The sequence below is a fragment of the Miniopterus schreibersii genome (assembly GCF_964146895.1).
Source record: "Miniopterus schreibersii genome assembly, chromosome: 4".
NCBI classification, from domain to species: domain Eukaryota; kingdom Metazoa; phylum Chordata; class Mammalia; order Chiroptera; family Miniopteridae; genus Miniopterus; species Miniopterus schreibersii.
In genome coordinates, this window is record NC_138105.1 from 66,790,947 (window position 1) to 66,797,195 (window position 6,249).

Here is a 6,249-nt window from a genome sequence, read left to right on the forward strand (position 1 = left end):
ATAGCGTACCTTGGAGCTGCTCACAGGGCGTCTTAGAATTCGCAGGGGCCTAACCTGTCGGGTGTCCTGTACCCAGAGGGACAGATCCGCGGGGAATAGCTAAGACACCCTACTCAGGGCCATCCTACTTTTAGGGGCACACAAAAATGTTTGCATTTCTTTTAAAATCAAAAAAGTGAATAGAATTCCCAGCTGGATTATATTCATCTTTATGCCAATGCAGTTGTAAAATGTATTATTTATTTATCTATTATTTATTTATTTAAATGGAGAAAGGGGCCTACAAAATTATAAATGCCTTTGTCTGGGCCCCTTTGTCTGCCTGGAGATCTGAGGAGCCTATTCTCAAAATACCGTTTGTAGATTCATAAAACAAAATACGGGAGGTTACAATGACATTATGTTGAAATGCATTTATTAAAATATTTTCAAAAACAAATTAGTAATCCTTCATCGGATGAATGGGTAAACAGAATGTGGTGTATCAATCCAATGGCCTTTGTATTGTTCAGACTCAAAAAGGGAGTTCTGACACCTGCTATAACATGAATGAAATTTGAGGACATTAAGCTCAGTGACATAAGCCAGACACGGAAGGACAAATACTGTGCGATTCCACTCACAGGAGGTCCCTAGAGGAGTCGGAGTCAGAGACAGAAAGAAGACGGTGGAAGCCAGGGGCTCCTGGGGGGGGGGGAGTGTTCAGTGGGGACAGTTTCATTGGGAAGATGGAAAAGCTCTGGAGATGGATGGTGGTGACGGTTGCGCAACAGTGTGACTGTGCATAATGCCACTGAGCTGAGCACTGAAAAATGGCTAAAATGGTAAGTTTTACGTTAAGTATATTTTACTACAATTTTTAAAGCTTAAAAAAAAAACTTGTAAGACAATCACTTTAAAAATACTTTTGAAATAGAGCTATACTGAAACAAACAACACTTAGGGATACACTTTGTCACAGTATTCCCTAACAAGACCTAATAAGTGCAGGGACTCTAGTGTCAGCTGTATTTTGAGCCACCTGCAGCAATGCAATCTGATGTGAAAATACCTATGGTTTTCAATTAGGGACAAAGTCACAAGTCCTGCTGTTGCCTTTGTTCATAATTAAGGAAACGACAAATATCAGTTAAAGTCAGTGAAAATAAAGATGTGCATTCCCCCCCCCCCCCCCCCCCCCCGCAGTTCATGGACATCCTGAACTCCAGTATCACGTTCCCCAAGATGTCCATGGATCTCAGGACAAAGTTCACCTAGAGGTTCATGGGCAGGGTGGGGTGGGGGTGCTGCAAATGAAAGTTATACAGATATAAACCCCCAGGGGGCCATTACTCAGTGCTTCACTCTGGTGAGAGATAAGTTTTAATGAGCACCTACTGTGTGCTAGGCATGGGCAGGCTTCAGGGATACATCAGGAAGAAAGAAGTGGTGCCTGCCTTTGGGGCTTCCGGAGCTGGAGGGGGAGAGTGCATTGAACCTACCTTCCTTTGCCTCTCTGCCCCCGCCCCACCATCACTGATTTTTGGTTCCTGTCCCTAAGCCAAACACATCTGATCCATGTCTTAACCTTTCCAGGAAGGTTTGAATATGCCCATTTTATAGGTGAGAAAACTGAGGCTCAGAGGAAGTAACAGGGCTGGAGCATGCCAGCTCCCAGGGGAAACCCTGAGCTCCAGATAGGTAAATCTGACCACTTGTAGCCAGGCTGCCCACTTCCCTGCTTCAATGAAAGAAAGACCACATTCCAGCTGACGTCCAGGTTCCCATCCAACTTCTCTTCCTCCTGCACCAGGAAGGGGGCCTTCCACTCGGGTGCCCATTACTTCAGTTTTGCATATATATATCCATGAATGTGATATTTATTTATTTATTTTTAATAATGAATATTTAATAATTTTTTAAAAAATTTATTGATTTTTAGAGCGAGAGGAAGGGGGAGAGAGAGAGAGAAACATAGATTTGTTGTTCCACTTATTTATGCATTCATTGGTTGCTTCTTGTATGTGCTCTGACCCAGGGATCTAACCTGAAACCTTGGTATATCGGGATGATGCTCTAACCAATTGAGCACCCAGCCGGGGCTCATGAATGTAATATTTAGTGTTCTTCAGTCTGGTTTGGCTTTATAATTCGTATTTGCCAGAAGTCAGCAAACTTTTCTTCTTTAAAGGACCAGATAATAATTATCATCAGCAATACTGGTCAGACCATCTATGTTACAACTACCTGATGCTGTCCTTGGAGCAGTCACAGATGCTGTGTCAATAAATGAGTATGGCTGTGTGCCAGTAAAACTTTATTTATAAAACCAGGTGGTGGGCTGGACAGTGGCTGTAGTTCACTGACTCTGGACATAGGTGGCATCAATATTTCGTTTTATTCCATGATGTCAACATCTCTTAACATTTTTGTAATCCACTATATGGAACCCAACCTTGTTCTTTTTAAGTGTGTTATGGTCTCACTAAGCATGGCTATATCACAATTTATTAAGTCCCCTGTCATTGGCCGTGCCGGTTGCTTCCACTATTCCCCAACAGGCATTGCTACCTTACAAGGTGGTGGTTATGAACACAGTGCTGGGTCGGGGTGGAGATCTGAGTGCTGAGTTTAAATCCTTACTTAGACACTAACTAGCTGTGAGGTGGGGCCAAGGGCCAGCACTCTGAGTTGTGCCTCAGTCTCCCTCCTTTGTAACATGGAAGTGATAACAGCATCTTTCAACAGGGTTTCTGTAGGGTAGCTGCCGAAAAGGGGACCTTCTGGGACTTCTCCAATGCGGAAAAGGTACATTCTCGCTCTTACTAAATACCACTGATTGTTCTCCAAATCGGCACTCCCTGTTTGGACTCCCACTGGAAGTAAACATAGGGCTCATTTCCTCCATCCACCACTGCATGTTACTTTCACTTTCTTAATTTGTGTTGAAGTATAATTCATAGGTGCTATAGCATATAAGTCTTAAATGAACAGCTCAGTGGACTTTTGCATATGCATACACTTCCTAGAGCCAACACCCAGACCAAGATGTGGGTCATTTCAGCCTTGAGAAGTCCCCACCAGCCCCTTCTTCATCTTTACCCACTGGGCAACCACTGTGCAGTTTTCTTTCATTATAGTTTAGTTTCACCTGTCTTGAAGCTTCATTTAAATGGAACCAAAGTGTGGATTCTTTTGTGTCTGGCTTCTTTCACTCAATATCATGCCTGAGTTTCATCCATGTGGTTACAAAATGGAAAATTTTATTCCCGGCTGCATAATATTCCGCAGAGTGAATCTACCCGTTTGCTTATCAGTTCTCTTCTGGGTGTACACTGTGGTTGTGCTAAGCTGGGGGCTGTTACGAATAAAGCGTCTATGAACGTTTGGGGCAGGTCTTTTTGTGAATTTTGCCACAAAGCTTGGGTACAAACACAGGAATGGGGCTGCTAGAACATAGGGGAGGTGCCCCAGGTTGCTTTTTATTTTTTAAATATATCTTTATTGATTTCAGAGAGAGGAAAGGAGAGGGAGAGATAGAAACATCAATGATGAGAGAGTCATTGATCGGCAGCCTCTTGCAGGCCCCCGACTGGGGATCAATCCCGCAACCTGGGCATGTGCCCTGACCGGGAATCGAACCCCGATCGCTTAGATCCTAGGTCGATACTCAACCGCTGAGCCACACCCAGCCTGGCCCAGGCTGCTTTTTAAATAAGGCTTTGTAAATCCTGGCCCATCCTACCCAGAGCCCTGAAGAGAAAGCGGCATTGCCCTGCCCTCGCTAATGAGAAAGCACAAGTCATTTCCGCCCTCTAGTGGGGGTGGGGGTGGGGTTGGGGGTGGGGGTGGGGGTGGGGTGGGGTGTGAACCAAAGTCCCCCTCTCACTTTTGTGCCTCAGCTGGGAACAGACGTCATGCTGGTTCACCCCGTTGCCCCTCAGCATCACCATTGTGAGCCACTGCTGGAGAGGCGCTACACCGTTAGCCCTAAGTGTGGCACGATGTTTACCATTACTGTAGCAACACACATGGCAGCTTTTAAATCCTGGGAGGAATCGTTAAGTCTAAGCAGTAAGATATAACAGGAAGCACAGTACAGTGGTCTCCAGCAGAGGCTGGCAAGCTTTTCCTACAAAGGATGGGATAGTAAAAATTTTAGGCTTTGTGGGCCATGCACTTGGCGAAAGAGAAGATCCTCCCTCTTCCCATCCCACCCGTTAAGATAGAGGGGATTTCCCCAGGGCCACCAACAGTGTTCTTTTTATTAAGAAAAGCCTGCAGGCCCTGGCTGGGTAGCTCAGTTGGTTAGTCCCAATATGTCAAGGTTGTGGGTTCAATCCCGGTCAGGGAACACACAAGAAGCAACCAATGAATGCAGAAATAAATGGAACAACAAATCGATGTCTCTCTCTCAAAAAAAAAAAAGAAAGAAAGAAAAGCCTGCAATTGCTCATCCATCAGACTAGGAATGAACACAAAAGAGCAGACTGGATGCTGCCTGTGATGAATTAACAGTCCTCTGACTTTATGAAATAATGTGGGAAAATGTGTTGAAAGCCACTAAGTTAATGTTAACTTGTTACATGGCAGTAGCTAATTAATGCATCCTATTTTGCAGAGGGGAGGGAGCAACGATGGGCAGAGGGGGAAGCTGGTCAGCCAAGCTCCTGCAGCAAGTCAGGGTACATACAGAAAGATAAGAACCCCAACTTGCTTGCCAGGCCCTCGTGGGCTCCAGGGCCGGCTGCCTTCATTCTGAGACCCAGGTCCACCACTTACTGACCAGGAGACTTTGAGGAAATTATGTTTTCTATCTGCCTCAGTTCCCCCACCTATAAAATGGGAAGATTAGTAGCAGCTACCCCAGAGGGTTGAGATGAGGCTGACATCCACAAGTGCTCAAAACAGCACCCGCCTCACAGCTATGCCCAGTATTAGCTTAGCATCAACACGAAGAGATTTGCCTACTGCCAGACTAACGGCCTAGTTTGGGGAACCCCAGTGACTCATTTAAGCAAAAGGCAGGAAAATAAGTGTTTGGGAGAAAATCAGTTAACTCAGTGGTTCTCACCCGGGGTGACTAAGTATCTGAGGACCACTATGGTTGTCATGACTGGGGAGGGGTTGTCCTGGCATCGAGTGAATGGGGGCCAGAGATGCTGCTCAACACCCCATGCCCACGGCGGCCCCACAGAGAATGACCCAGCCTCAAATGTGCACTGTGCCAAGGGGGACAGACCCTGAGATAACCTAAGCACCAGGCCCTTTAAATGTGCAGTCTTGCCCTAGCTGGTTTCTCAGTGGTTAGAGCGCTGGCCCGTGGACTGAAGGGTCCCGGGTTTGATTCCGTCCAAGGGCATGTACCTCAGTTGCAGGCTGGATCCCTGACCTTGGTCAGGGTGCAGGTGGGAGGCAACCAATCGATGAATCTCCCCCCCCCCCCCACTCTCTGAAAAGCAATGGAAAAAATATTTTCAGGTAATGATTAAAAACAATAATAATAAATGCACAATCTTTGCACCAGAACTATGCTGAAGCTGGATCTCAGATGATGACACTGAAGGATACGACAGGCAAAGGCCTCCATTTAGGGTCCCACACCAGGGACTGGTAACTGGCCAGTAGACCCATGTCCTGTCACTGAGTTGGAGCCCAGTGTGGCCCAGCCAGCACCGCGGAGCACAGAATGCCTGGCCCTCAGGACTGTGCAGCAAACAGAACAAGCACAGATTGGTGGCATTGCGGACATGGCCGAGAGGAGGCAATCCCGGAGCACGCAGTTCCCAGCTGTGTGCTTCCATTTTGTCATCTGTAAAGTGGGGACACCTAACCTGCAAGGCTGAGGCATTTAAAGGGATTTGCATGTGAAGTAAATGGAACAGCCTGGGCCAGAGTGGGCAATGAGAGGATTTGGGTTCAGAGTTGTAAGTAAAGGTCAGCACAGCAGTGGGAACACAGCCAGTGACACAAGTGGACAAGCTGAGTTCTGTTCAGTGGCAATTTGAATTCCTTGCACCCGGTGTGAGTTCCCTGCAGCTGCTGTAGCCAATGAACCACAAACTTAGAGGCTGAAAAAAAAATGCTTCATCTCATAGTTCTGGAGTTCGAAAGTCTGAAATGAGTCTTATGGGGCGAAAATTAAGGCGTTGGCAGGCTGATTCCTTCTGGAACCTTCAGGGAAGAATTGGTTTACTGCCTTTTCCAGCTTCTAAAGGCGCCTGCATCCTTGGCTCATAGCCTTGTCCATCTTCAAGGGGAACAGCAGAG